At 29.8% G+C, this 14,904-nt stretch overlaps 2 long non-coding RNA genes across 4 annotated transcripts; both read left to right on the top strand.

Annotated features, from left to right (window-relative positions):
* The first annotated feature begins 256 nt into the window (after positions 1-256).
* LOC117690666 (uncharacterized) lies at positions 257-8,454 on the top strand. Of its 3 annotated transcripts, XR_010709700.1 has the most exons (6): positions 273-1,810; positions 3,757-3,796; positions 4,097-4,202; positions 4,587-4,676; positions 6,267-6,620; positions 6,934-8,452. It is a non-coding gene; the product is annotated as an uncharacterized lncRNA (long non-coding RNA). The 3 variants fall into 3 exon arrangements; XR_010709699.1 differs by having other exon boundaries at positions 257-3,796; positions 4,587-5,212; positions 6,934-8,454; XR_004602586.2 differs by having other exon boundaries at positions 274-3,796.
* Positions 8,455-10,531: 2,077 nt separating this feature from the next.
* LOC136271739 (uncharacterized) lies at positions 10,532-14,019 on the top strand. The gene is made up of 2 exons (XR_010709698.1): positions 10,532-11,111; positions 11,441-14,019. It is a non-coding gene; the product is annotated as an uncharacterized lncRNA (long non-coding RNA).
* Positions 14,020-14,904: the final 885 nt, after the last annotated feature.

Below are 14,904 nucleotides of genomic sequence, written 5' to 3'. Positions count from 1 at the left end.
GTAGCTTTCCATAGTTCAGAGTAAAGAGTTTAGAATTTCCAAAATGAAAAGACTGAAGCATAATATAGTACAAATGTTACAAATTATATTATATTACACATAAACATGACATATATATATATATATATATATATATATATATATATATATATATATATATATATATATATATATATATATATATTTATATATATGTATATATATATATACTCTTTGAATTTGGAACATTTCAAAATGGTTAATTAAGTTACATGTATTACGGTAAAGCGCTATAATACATGGAACTACTACAAAGAAAAAGATTTCCAGTATTTAAAATATCCATTCCATTTGATGAAGAAAGCTCAGATAATAAGACGTCTTAGTGATGATCGAGAGGTATAAGTCAGACAGTTAGCTTTTCATATAAATAATAAGGATATAATTGAAAAAAAAACCCTGAAACTCTTTAAAGAAGAAGTCTGAAAAATGGTATGCAAGAAACCAACTTCAAGAAAAGGTGACTAATCAAAAAATATTTGTGACAGCCTTTACATCTCGTAATCGTTTGGTAAAGATTGTTCAAAATCACGCCAAAGTTTGTGATGAGAGTATTTCCTGTCCAATAGTAAGCGAAAAAGGACGTTGCGGTAATGACATTCAACTGCAGTTCCAACAAAACTCACATTTTGCTGTGGTCCTCTTCACCTTACCTTCTTAATCTGGTGACCCGGACGATGATTCGTGGATTTGCTTGCAGTGGCGTGTTACCTGTTCAATACACCAGATTTGTGAAAGGAGTCAAAATTGACCTTATACAACAATGGAATATAGATAAATGTATGCAGTGTAATTACATTAAAGAAAATGGGAAAACAAGGAAAGTATCGACCAGACTCTGTGAAGGCTGTCACGAGGATAAAACCACTACAATACTGGATGTCCGCCATGGGTTACGTAAAAACGCAAAAGATTGCAGTGTAGTTGCAAAAAGACACATAGTCATCAAGTGTGAAGAAGTAGCCAAACAAGATGACATAAAATATTTCTGAAAGAAATTATAACGATATTGATGATCAATGAGTATCCACCGATGTTCTTTATACACGCAAGAAACGTGTCTACTAACATATTTAATAAAGATTTACGAGGCCCAATTACTAGTGATCAAAGCAATTCCCAGCATCAGAAAAAATAGACAAGTGTACTTGAAAGACAGAAGACGGTCTGAACCTCGATATAATAGAATTCAGCCTGTAGGACTTATTTGTAGGCATTTGACAATAAAAAGTTTGAATAAAATCGTATTGAACATACTCAGGCAGTTCAAAATAACCACTCTGAATGTCATTAATCTTCAACTAAGTTACCAAAAGGACAAAGCACCCAGACGGATTGTAGACAGCTTTACCGAAAGTGACTCCTTAATTGTTTATTCGACAAGAAATATACAGAGCATTGATTTCGCAAAGAATACATTCTACGTGAAAATTTTCAATAATACAATGAATATATCATGAGCTCCATATGGTAGCGCCGTGGTTTTAGAATTCAACAATTCAATTATATTTTTCTTTCTTTTCAAAATTTGTAGGGTGTAAACAAACACGGAAGTGAAATCTTATCAGTTTTTTATGCTTCAAGCGGACATTTAGGATACAAGTGCATGCTGATGAAAATAAATATAATCTGATTCTGAGTCAGCCCTGTCCCTTGTGGCATATGGGCCAATTGTCGTAAGGTAGTCAAACTGTTTAGATCATATAACCCGTTTATGTCAGGATTTTCAGAAAATCATACTATGAGGTCTCTCGAGCTCTTTCGTTAAAAGGTAACAAGATTTTTAAAATTTCCTTATATTTAAAATGCCAAATGTAACTATTTGTCCCCAAAAATATTTACAATGCATTTTAAAGCAAAAGTAAATAGGCTACTGTATTTGCCATAGGGGTGTAAAACTATCATAATTTTTTTTTCGTCATGATTTTTAGAAAATCAGGCTACGGATCTCTCTTAAGTTTTTTGGAAATGTTATATTTTAAAATATTCACTATTTAGAACACAGAATATATATCTGTTCCCAAAAGATTTAACAGAAATATGGTAATCTCAAGCTCTGCGTTTCTTAACAGTTATTACATTATTATAAATGTCCAGTATTGGATAATAACTTATCCTTATTGATGATAATGATGAGGTGATTGTCTTAATCTAAGTAATGTTGTTTCAGATCAGTCAATCTCTATGCCAGTTAATCCACAATTTGAAAATTGAATAAAGCTCATGTCTAGGGATTTAATGTAAACACATTAAAATGTATAATAAATTTAAAGATATCATATCTTTTTAAATGTTAAATACTTATATTTCCAAACCACTATGATCCATAACTTTTTACATTTGAAAGAAAGGGAAAAAAAAGTGAAAAAATGATGAGGAACTGTCAAGACGAGGTTTTTTTTTTATAATACAAATATATTAGTTTTAGTTTTGAACGGTCAATGTAGTTCAGTTTGTCTTTGTTTTTCTTATGACAAGGTATGTAAAGAATGTGTTTGTGAAAGTATTTGAAGCCGATATGTCAGAGTTATTGGCCAAGGCATAAATCTTTACATATCCATTACAAAATAAAATTCCCCAAACCAACAATTTATTGATTGAGATTAATAAAGACCGAGATAAACGTAGTCAATAGATTAAAATATATGTATTAGAATTTGGGTTCTTTTTTTACATTTTTTTTCAACTTTAGATATTCAGAAAACCATGGTGATTATAAATTATTAATTTTCGGTTTCGTTTTAAAGGATCATCTATAGGCTGTGTGTTTTCCCCCAAAACATGGGGTTTTAAATGATTTTTGAAAAAGGATATAAAAACCCATTGTCTTTCACCAAAATGAAAATAAAGTTAGATAGAATTCCGATATACATCATTGTCAAATAATTCATACCATTTTTGATCAAGTCTCAGTTCAGATTATCATAAGGTATTTTATCTAGTCAGTATCACCCATCATGATATTTGTTAGTTATTCATTTCTTCGTGAAAGATAACGAATCGACATACATAAAATCCATTACTTGGTTCAGCAATATTAAACTCTATATTATATAGAAAGATGAAAGGTGCTTTTGTAATTATTCTTGCATTTATAGAAACAATTGATAGAGACTATATATTATCTTAAGAAAGAGGTAGTGTTTTGTTTTTTTTATCAACCTTGCATTAGTTCAGATCAATAATAGAGGATATTTATTATCTAGAGAAATGGGGATGGTGGGTTTTTATTTGTAAACCTTGCATCTGTTCAGACCAGTAAGAGAGAATATTCAATATTTAGAAGAAGGGGGAATTGATTGTTTTATCAACCAGGATACTTATATAGAATAGTTTGAAAATGTTTTTAAGGTTGAAACTGATTGTAATTGATAACTGAAATGAAGAGTGCTTATTTTGACAGCTGGTTACTTTTTAAGTATGAACTAATGACCGGGCATAAAGATTAAGATATAAAGTCTTTATACATATTTTAAATTTTTATAAACGCATTCAGAATGCTCAGTTGTGAATACTATTCAAGTACCGATCACGCTGAAAATTCTATTAAAAGTTGAATAATTTCTTTTTCTATTTGATTGGTTTTCAAGATTCTTGGAAATAACGAATTTTACTCCGTTTTCAAAAACTATAGAATACTAATGCGCATATACTATATTTAGATAATACAAATAAGCCAATAGGATTGAACATTATCTCTAACATCTCTATTTAAAGCTTTGGCTGCAAGAAAACGTGTTAATAGGCACAAAAAAAGGTAAGGACTAGAATGAATTTATCCTTAATCTCTTTAACATATAACTGCGTTTCTGATCGAAAACATAGTCAAATATGATAGAAATTTTGTTTGACAGTAGAGGTACGCATTCATGCATTCTCTATGTTTTGCTTGAATTAGCTATTTGATTTTAAGCACAATCACATAGAACAAAGTAGTTGTTTTCACATTGTGGTGATTAAGTGTTTCATCCGTAGAATCAAACTAAAGAATAATTGAACATCAAATTTTATTCAATTAAGGAAAGATATGTTTCTTAACATTTTGTTTCATTTAAAGGTCTTTTATCAATGTTGTAACGACACCAGTTCAAACTGAGGAAGTTTAATATGCAACAGGTTTTGACGAAGATTTTCTGCATCCATCAGAGAACGTTATTGTTTTGGTAGTTTTTTTCTCTCTTATATTTCCATATAAATTTGTCCTGTCGACTCCTCAAATATTTTTTTTATCTTTTTTATACAAATAATAAAAAATATTGAGTCCTTACGTTTTTAAAATAATTGATAACGTCACTTCCAGTTCTGATTTATTGACAAGTTTCTGAATTTTTATGTCCATGTAATACAGAGTGCGCAAAATATACTCATGATATTAAAAAAAAAAACACTAAAAAAGTACTGGAACTCGCTAGGACACGAAAGTTGACAACGAAAACATCGGAAATCGTTTTACATATTTTAAATAATATCCTTTTCATTGAGGTATTTGTTATAACATTTGAAACAAAATATGTTTGGATAAGAATTTTTTTTTTAAAATGTTCTAGATATCTCAAGGACGGTTATGAAATGCTTGTTGAGGTTTGAAATTACAAAATCTACAATTTGACATCAAGAAAAAGTCTTCGCCCTTCAAAGTAGGTGACAAGAAGGGGTCTTAAGGCTTTAGTCGATAGCTCTGTCCCTTAATAAAACATCTAAACCTTTACATGAAGATTCTGTCCCGATTCTAAATCATGTCTCGTTGTCTTAAGGTCTGATCTCACCTTATGAAAATCGGAGCTCGCATAGAGATAGTGTCTAGTTATCAAAACTGTGTAAAAGAGTTTCCCACCTTTCCCAGCTTAGCACTAAAAAAAAAAACACAACACGTCCAAAGTATCAGCGGAGAATTCTTTACACATGAATGTTGGTATTTCAGAATAATCACAATTTAATATACTTAAATTAATCAGGTGATTGGTGAAATTTTTAGTCTTTTTATCAGAATACCATACCCATATAATTATTTTTGGGGAGAATTTTATTCCTACTCATATTTTACATTATTAGTTACTTAATGCAACGATCGAGAGAATACAAAAAGTATTAAACTATCATAAATATTTCCAAAAATTGAAAAAAAAAAAAAAAAAAGACAAATGTTCCACTACTTAGTAAGGAGTACGTAAAGGTGAGTTTATACAATAATTTTAAATTTAACAGAATGATCCCAATATCTTATATCATTATAAGCACTGAAGCATGATAAATTTTCATATTCATTTAACATGTACGTATAAAAGTAACATTTATTTATTCATTTCTAAATTTTAAAATATTCTCTTTCTTTGCAACAATTTGTTCACAAAATGTGATTAATCAGTAATAGCAAAAAATACCTCAAAGCAAAAAATACCAACTTTAAATACAGTTTTACAGATAAAATGTTTAATTAAAACAATTACAAAGATTTTATTAATCCTTTTATTTGAATGATTTTGTCCTTGCATGATCCGCTTTTTTGATGGACTTGATTTATTTTATTAATTTCATTGGTATTTTAAAATAAATATTTTGCATTTTTTATAACGTTTATAGAAACTGTACACAGAACTTCCATACAATTAAGTGTTATTTTAAACAAAATTCAATACGATTTCATCGATTTTATCGACTGTGCCGATTTCAAATTAATTTGGCACAAAGCATTCTTTAGGAAATGGCTTTAAAGTTTGTTCAAACAATGGTCAATGTCCTCTTCAAAGAAGAGATAATTTGGAAAAAGTGAAAATACTTGCTCTTCTAAACACGAACCTTCAACAATTAATACAACGTATGTACATTTGAATGAAAACAAATTTTCCACCAATAAAGGTACACTTGAATTGACATGAGTTTTGTTTTTGTTTTTTTTTTGCAGGGTGAGTCTTAATTTTACTTAGAGGTAATAGATGAATACACTAACGTGCTAACTTACAGGCATTAAACATAAAATGTCCTATAAATTACCTAGAAATTACCAATTTTAAACTAACTGAAAAATATTTTGCTTTTACATGTTACGCATTGTTAACAATGTAAACATCCCCCCCCCCCCCTAAAAAAAAAAATACTATAATTGCATGTAAAATTAAACCCCCCTGATTTTTTATAGACAAATTTTTATTCGTTTGAATTAAAATATAAAACATTTTTCTTGCATTTATCTGTAAAGCAGTTGTAAACGTATATTGAATATTTTTTAGTGTTAAAGAGTGGATGCAAATATTAAAAAAGAGAATTAAGGATACAAAAGTTAAAGACCAAAAAAGAAAAAAAAGAAGAAGAAAGAACATCATTGGGAAGAAATGATAAAAGTTTGAAGGGTCAAAAACTACTTGACAATAGTAGAAGAACAAAAAGAGAAAAACTGTCTTCAATGGAGAAAAAAGAAAAGAGACATGTTAAAAGAAAATCAAAAGTTAAAGGACTTTCTTACGAAATAATAAATGAAGACACTGAAGATGTCAAATTACCAGAAAAGAAAAGACAAAAGAAAGAAAAAAAGACATCATTTGAAATAACTGATGAAGAAAAACCAGGCTGTTCCCATCAACTGGGTAAATTTGTAGTTTTTGATTGAACAACTCTGTGTATAGAGTATAAATATAAATTAAGTTAATCGTTTCTATAAAATAATGCAGCAATTTTCTTGTTCTGTTTTAACTTTTTATCATATGTCCACCAATGTTTAAACGTCTAAAACTGTTAAATAGCCATTCTAAATATGGTATAATTTCCTCTCAAAGCATCTTGTCCCTTATGTGCTCGATTATTCCTAATTTCACACACAAATTGCGGCCATGGAATACAGTTCGAAGAAACGGTTTTCAAAATATATTTGTCTAGAACTTTCGATTTCACCTATTGCAGAGATCCTTACAGGTATAAGTTGGAATGGTGAAGCACTCTTATACAGAGGTAAACCTGTTGAATGTGTAGGGATAAAGACCGCACTCAACGATTTTATGACCTGGTTGCAGAAATTTCATGATGTCACGATAGTTGCACACAATGGCCGGCGCTTTGATTTCAAAGTATTGTCTACAGCTGTTCATAATTGTAGGCTATCAGATATATTTAACTCTTTGTTCACGGGATTCTGTGATTCGCTCGATATTTTTCGATATAAATACCCTCAGCTTAAAAAACACACTCAAGCATATCTGGCAGACCATTTTGGTGCAGGGTCATACAATGCCCACAATGCAGTGGACGACGTTGAAACAGTAAACAGAATCATAAGAAATGCTTGTGTTACGATCAGTGACTTAATAAAACACTCCGACGAGTGTTGGGAAAATAAAGGCATGTAACTATACAGAAGATCAAAAGAGTTTATAAGAACATTCAATGTTTTGATAATGAATACCCGGATTTGTTTATCCTCATAAATTGCATTACATGTTTATAATTTTTGTTGCAGATATATATGCAGTCATTTGTTGTAACACGATAAAATTATTGTGATGACTTAATTTCGCCTATCTTAAAATTAATATTTCATTCAATTAGTTTTTTTCATATGCAGAAATGTAATACTTACATATATTGTAGCCTTGTTATCTCTCTCTTTACATATTCAATTTTTATATCATAAAATAAGTTATGGTCGACTGATACCAAAATTTCGTTGTTCTATTGTGTCTCTGATTAAGCGTTTTCTTCTTCTCCTACTATATCCTAATGAGTTTTACAACAAAAATGTATAGTTATGAAATTCTCTTATGACAAAAAAACTACTTAAAATCACACATCGTTGATGTGCTGGAAAGGTCGTGCTCTGTAATCTAATTTAAAAAAATTGCATAAAATTATAAGACTTAAATAAACGAGGAAATGTCATTGTGATAGATGAGATCTGTTTTATTAAAAAATAATAATAACAAACCACTCTTTAAATATTGCATACAAAATCTTCACTCCGTTGTATTGTAAATATTTTTATTGTATTTGAGGTTGTCTTGCTTTTAATCGTAATTGGTCACATTAACTTATTTCTTTGATGGTAGTGTTAATGATGCAGTAGAATTACATATGCAGATATAAAATTTCACATTTTTTGAAAATAAAATCATTGAAAATACTTTTAGTTTGTAAATTGGTAAAGCGAGTTTGTTTAAATTGTTTTGTTCATGAAGTTATCTTTGAATGTTCTATGACGGTAGAGTTTTTGTATTGCAGTTGTTAATAAAATACCGTACATACAATATACCACCTGGATACCAGAAATTGCTTTTCATCTAAAAATTTATGTTTTTTACTAATGATAAAATTTTACATAACATCCTAATGAATATATATTGCAATTTGAAAACGTTATCAATACTGATTTAAGTTCAAGAACAAAACAAATTCATGTTTGTTGGAAAATGTATACCGATTGAAATTATTCATTAAATTCATATTCAATATTGGTCTAGAATTAATGTTTCTTTTAAGAACTCCATTAACTATTGTCACAGGTTGTTTTTGAACATAAAAGCATCTATTTTTATAAATGCACGATCAATTAAGCAACAACATTTTCTTCTTTCCAAAATGGTATTTTTCCCCCGGACTCAATGATTTTTTTTTGTGCTTTCCTTTCAATAATAGGCAGGTATTAACAATCAGGTGGCAGGACTATTCTCGCGAAAGTTTTGCCAAGGTTTTACCTTGAATTTGATATTTTAGGTGTAGTCGAAATGTGGTTTGAAGTAATTAGCTAGGTAAACATATAATAACGTGTTATATATATATATTATTTAATTTGGACTGTCGCATTCTGTTTTATTTATTTAAGTATATATATATATATATATATATATATATATATATATATATATATATATATATATATATATATATATATATATATATATATATATATATATATATATCAGAGTTGTAATATCTTTCAGGACGTTTCATTCTTATAACGGAGTAACATGAGGGATATCGATCCATTCCAAAATTACAAATCGGTTAAACGCGAGGCATTCTCACCGATAAAACAGATATATTAAATAAAATATATACTGATACATCTCCAAATATCGCAGCTTTGGAGCATTACCTGTCTCCGATATAACTTGATCAAATATACATGATTCGAACGTTATAAAAATTGTAATGAAAAATTACATTGAAACGAATAACCTTTCTTCAATATTAGACTTACCAGTTATTGATTCTGTGACCGGTTAGAATCGTTCCGACTGACTAACTGGTTAACCGTTTCAAAATGTTCATCCAGAGTAATAATGAACTTTATTGTAAAAAGGTCATAAAATGATTCTATACTTGCTAGAAAAAGTATGTGGGGGCCAAAAACGGATATTAGCAAATCTGTTCTTAAGAGGTCAACGGTCAAAGGTCGGGACAACATGGACAAAATCAAATCGTCCGGGTAACACTTACAAAAAAGAAAGGAAATACACATTTTCATATCCTTTTTCACATTTTAATCGTAAACTTCTTATATAAGATATGATTTTATCTAATGCTATCGTTTTTAATGCAAAATTTTTTGAAGAAAAAAATCGGAATTCCGTGTTTTGAAATTCTTTTTAGTGTCTCTGCTTGTTCTGCCATTAACCACGAGAAACTTATTACATGTTTCTGTAATTTGTTTCCCCTTTTGTTTTAAATTTAATTGTATCCACACTAGATTATACTAGACTAAACGGATTGATATTATCACACTGCATACCATATTTGTTTCAACTAGATATAATATTATCTTTTAAAAACGGCTTGTCAGAGTAATTACCATGTGTTACTTGCATTTCAATTAATAAATTCGATTGCTTTATTTTTGTATGTAAAAAAAAATGACAACATCGGTAGTGAAATGTTTACTTGCAGACAATGCTGTTGGGTCATAAATAGAGTGTTCAACATTTATGCTCCAGCAATGCTTGAAATGCTCCAACTTATGAAAGAGTATCTGTGAGATGCAGCTAATTTTTTTAGGAGGGGGGGGGGGGTAATGTTTTGCTAAAAACAAGAGATGTATGACGTCTTTCTTTGTTTTTCAAAATAATTTTTTCTAATTTTAAAAAAATCAGAAATGTCATTCTATCGCCTACATTGAACAAAAATCTAGCAATTCTTTCACATCTGGTCACAAAAACTAAATTCATCTATCTAAACAAAAAAAATTCGCATGATGAAGCTTTGCCAATTAGTCAAATGAATATTAGCTGAAAGTCTAGAAAAGGCGACTGATAAGCTATGGTTTTTACTCATTTTGCAGTCATATCTTGACTGCATGACAGATTTTCATACTTTAATTTGTACATCGAATGCTTCTCCTTTTTTTCCATTTTAAGTCATTTAAACGTACGCATTTAACAACACAAAAAGCGACGACATTTTTTATTGTCCAAGATAAATTGATAGAACTGCAGTTATAAGAAATCTGCATTGGGCAGCGTTAAGGTTGTTGTAATTGTTGTCATTTGTAAAATAAAGGTTTGGCGAATAAAACTAGCTGCAAAGTAGAGAAATCGTAATATAAATTGTTTGTATTTAGTATCGTATTCAAAATGCCTTTGATGCTTATCTCTTTAAGACAAAAATATTCTAAAATGATTGGCTGTAAGTTCTCATCTGTTTGTGACAAATATAAAAATGCGTTAAAAAATGAACTTTGTTTATCTTTTAACCCCTGATTAACAAGTTCTACAATATATCGTTGGCATGGATGGTAGCGCGAGGGGGGACATTGATGTTTGAGAAAGCCGAACTACCCGGAGAGAACCCACTTGTCCAAGCGAGCGACTGCCTTTATCCTACCACATACAACCACTGTTGATCCTGGGGATCGAACTCTGGTCGGAGCTTTACTATGTCCCTATGATCTCGAATATAGCCATATAAGAAAATATGCATATTTGTTAAGTGAAAAAATGTATTTTTAGATCATTACGTACTTATCGATAGCCAATCATAACTGTAAACAACTGCGCAATTTAAACGAAGCCATTGCAATTTTTGGCACGACATTTTTGTGGACATTATATTTAGGAGGTGTTTTCATCTTTTCGGACATAACCTAGCTAAATGTAAGCATGACTGTTCAAATTATTATGTTTATGTCAGACAATGAGATACCAAAGACAATCTTGTGTTTAGCATGCATATATATCATGATCAAGATATCTATTCTTGGATATGTTTATATTTATAAGTACATGTAACATTTTAAGTCAGTTTTAAGTCAGTCTTATCAGGGTTTGTTTGGTGTGATATATATTTGTCTATTTAAGATTTTTTGCAAGTAGAATTTCACCCACCAACCCCCTACCCCTCAGACAAAAAAAAAAGAAATCAAAACTTCGTACTCACTATCTTGGATGCACGGTGACTTACTCAAATTTTTTTTACATTTCAGATATGTTAAAATTTCAAGAATGGAGACAGATGGAATTACACCTTCGATAGATACAACCCAAACCTACCTGTTTACCTACGATGGGAAATTGATTCGATCACTCCCTGATAGATCAGGCTTCATTGTATATAACTCAGAAAATGTTTCAAATGTGGTCAAAAACCCTTTTTATGACGACTCTAATGATAACAAAAATACCGATACATCAATAGGAGTAAATCAGTTGAATTCCAGTTTATCAGTCACATTTTGTAGTAGAAATAATACAAATATAACCAATGGTATAGGTGAATTAGACCATATAGGTTCATACACGAATTTTACTGAGACCGATGATAGAAATATAGATAGAAACACAACCAGAGATGTAGGTAGACTAGTCTCTAGTTTTCCTGTCATTTCAAATGAAAATGAATTCAATAATATTCATAGAAATAGAAACATAACCATATATGAAGATGTACACAACTATCCTTATTATTTAGATCAATTGGATGTTTATCGTATTTTTGATGAGGCCCATATTTCTATTCAGTTGTCCAAATCTGTTGTTCTAGTTGATGATTTCGACAATGACTTGGTTGAATTGGAATCAATGGGCAATCCAACAACACGGATGTAATGTATAACTAGTGATTGATGATATAAACAGCCACATCAAATATTAAACAATTTATTTTATATACAATATCTATAAAAATGTTTTTTTTTACTTTATTTTTTTTAAGCTTCTGTAATGCTAGTATGAATCTGATGTATTAGAACACCTGTGAGTAATGAACCAGCAGAAACTAAACTATGTTTTGGTTTCTTAAACTGCTGGTGAACGGTGTAATACATTAATTTATATTTATACATTTACAAATGAGGTATGTAGCAATCGATTTTCATTTAATTTCTCTAAGCCAAAATGTTATGTCAAAATGTCGAAAGTCTTCAAACAGCCTATTCTTCAGTGAGTGTCATTGAATGCTTGCTCTGTCATCTGATGGACAGTTAGACGGAGCTACATGTACCACCAGTGCAAACACAGTATGCCATAATCTAAACCTCCCTAAATGTGATATACATTTTATCGATAGCGTGATGAAACTTCCTTGGTATAATGCCTTGAATGTGATTCTATATGAGGATCTCTCTTGATTGTTAACCATGAGCAAGTGACAGTTAATTTCCAAAGTTTCCTCCGGTGATGGCCAGCTGCAGTTTCTTCAGGATGTTTTCAAAATATTTTGAACGTTACAATTAGCAACAACAGAGAAAAATTTGGACAAAATGTGATGCTCAATTCATTTGAATGACTTTTTAAAGGACTACGTCATAGATGAAGTTGCGTGCTTACATGTCATTTTATTTCCATTAGGCATGTTTAATATTCCTCACATCATACATTTATTGCTTCAACGTTTTGTTTTGAAACATTATACTTTCTATTGAAGATTAATATTAATTTAAAGTTTACTACTGTACACTTGGAATTGTTATTAGGATATGTTTTTCAACTATGTCTTTGGATTTATGACAGAACTTTGCCTACGTATCCATTTTTATTTCAAGTTACAAGATCCCTCTGCTTTTGTTGTTGTTGTTTTGTATTTTTTAAATTAATTTGAAACTGTATAAAATGGTGATCCCCGATCTTCTGATACGGATTTATTTACCTTCGATCCTCAGTATGGTTCGATAAATTTAATTTATCAGGATTCGTTTAGGTTTTTCTATAAATCCGCCTTTTATGTAGACATATTTATAATTTATTTAGTCATCTAGTGTTTCATTTACGATCAATGTTTCAAAGAAATGCTTGGCTAAGTGGTACAACGGATATAAACTACAAAGTGGTACAGTGTTAACGGGTTCGAGCTACCAATACACCGGTACATCCTTTTTAAAAATATATCAATCTCCACTTCTTAAATTCTTCCTTTTAAATCCATAGTGGACAAAATTGCAAAAATGTAAAATTTAACATCATGAATTTGAATTTCTTTTTATATTATTCTATTTGATAGGTTTAAAGGACAAATAACATTTTTATGATAAAAACAATTCTTTGAGACTGAGGATTGGAAAACCCTAACTAGATATATTAACAAGTTATATAGTTTATGTTATTTTTAATATAAATGCAGTTCGAAATATTATTGTGTATTTTAAAATTCAAATTAGTGATGTAGAAGGTTATTTGTTGTTATTTGTGTAAATATTGTGATTAGGTTTGTTTAATATCAGTGATATTATTCATCATAATGATATGTAAAGTTGACGAAAATAAAAATATTTATAATAATAGATCCAATATCTGACAATATCCATTATTTGCAAGATAAATTAAGGTCATTGAATATAATAGTTCAGTTTTATGTCATTTAATATTAAAAAAAAAAATTCAAAAATATAAACTAAAATCAGTTTTCGGTTTTAATTGTTATTAGTACTTGATTGTCTAATGTAAAGTTATTCATATTATGACGGCTTGTACCCAGAATCATCAATTGAAACTAATTTAAATTATTATCAAGATGAGGCCACTTTTTGCTCTTCACCTAGTATTTAAATAAACATATTTGTGTAATCTAGCTTTTTTGATTACTTGTTCAATCAACCATCCCCTATTTACATAATATGGATTTTATTACTCTCTTGACATGTCATTTTATGTTGACATTATATATTGAATTAATATTCTATGTATATATCCAAAGCAGAACCTTGTATATGCCACCTTGACTTTTAACATTTTAGTTTACAGGGAGATAACCAAGCCATGCTTGTTAGAGCAGTATGAGCTGTACTTTTTAGAATTTTATTTTGCTGCAAAACCTGCTAGAATGATAACTATGCATATAACTAAAACGTTTATGATAAATAAGATTTGAAAAAATCATTTATCCTTGTTAAAGGAAATATTTCCCTCTAAGGAATATATAGCAAATCAATTTTTGTACGGGACGAAAATAATTAAATTTTGCTCCAAAAAGGTATCTCAACGGCTTTTTCCACAAAAATATCACAGAAAATTAAAAACCATGATATTTTTGTCATTTTAGTAGAAAAGAACATTTTAATAAAAAGAAAATTCAACATGAAAAATGCAGTTCATATTGCTTTAATTATTTGAATAATTCTGAGAATGTGACACCCTCCTTTGATGTTGAATAACAGATGACTAACCTACTACATTGATAATGAAAATACGTGTCAATAATGCGCTAAGCTTTTCATGTTTCTTTTTCAAACCTTTAATTGATTCATCGCTATGTCTTCGGACGACAATTGTCCTGCATTATCTTAACCAGCAAGCTATCTCTCGATCGCAGGTTGACTGGCTGACTTTGGTAATCGTTCTTAGGGGAAACATGACTGAAACATCTGAGCTGTATGCATACAAAAATTTAATCCTGTATAAAATTAAATTGAAACCCAATGCAACACGTTTAAAACGTATTAATCGTCGCTATTGT

This window comes from Magallana gigas, chromosome 9 (assembly GCF_963853765.1).
Source record: "Magallana gigas chromosome 9, xbMagGiga1.1, whole genome shotgun sequence".
NCBI classification, from domain to species: Eukaryota; Metazoa; Mollusca; class Bivalvia; order Ostreida; family Ostreidae; genus Magallana; species Magallana gigas.
Note: the sequence above shows the minus strand (reverse complement) of the source record. Positions and strands in the feature narration are given on the sequence as shown.